Source organism: Dipodomys ordii, unplaced genomic scaffold (assembly GCF_000151885.1).
Source record: "Dipodomys ordii isolate 6190 unplaced genomic scaffold, Dord_2.0 Scaffold201, whole genome shotgun sequence".
NCBI lineage: Eukaryota > Metazoa > Chordata > Mammalia > Rodentia > Heteromyidae > Dipodomys > Dipodomys ordii.
The window spans coordinates 1,735,547-1,736,272 of record NW_012267417.1 but is presented as its reverse complement, the minus strand read 5'-3'; positions in this window follow the sequence as shown (position 1 = coordinate 1,736,272).

The window sequence follows — 726 nt, the reverse complement described above, 5'->3', positions numbered from 1 at the left end:
CCCAAATGATCACGAACAAGGTTGTACCAAAGCTACCAGCACAACTATGTTTATCACAGCATTATTTATCATAGCTAAGATATGGAACCAACCCAAATGCCCCTCAGTAGATTAATGGATCAAGAATATGTGGTATACATACACAATGGAATTCTATGTCTCCATCAGAAAGAATGACATTGACCCATTTGTTAGGAAATGGAAAGGCTTGGAAAAAATTATTTTAATAAAGTAAGCCAGGTCCAAAGAAACATAGGTCCCACAGTTTCCCTTATTTGCAATAACTAGTATATGTCAAGTCAAGGAGAAAAGGTCAGATAAGGTGATGTTAGGGAAATGAACTCTAAGATATGTATTAAAATGTTTTTTTCTCTCACGCAATTGTTTCTAACACGTTTATAAGATTATTTCTTTGTTGCTTTGTATGTCCCTCCCCCACGGTATAACCCTTGCTTTCACTGTATTTGATGTTGGTATAATTTGTGGAGGGGAAGGATTTAAACAAATCGTTTAAATAGGGAATACAGGTGGACTCATTGCAACAATGAGATGTATAAGTCGTTATGTCAAAAACGAACTTTACAACTTTGGTGGGGGGGAGGGAGAAGGAGGATTGGGTGGGGCGGCAGGGGGAGGATGGGAAGGGATGGGAAGGGGAAACAAAGGAGGAGGCTACAATGCTTGATAAGAAATGTACTCATGGGCTGGGAAGGTGGCTCAGTGGTA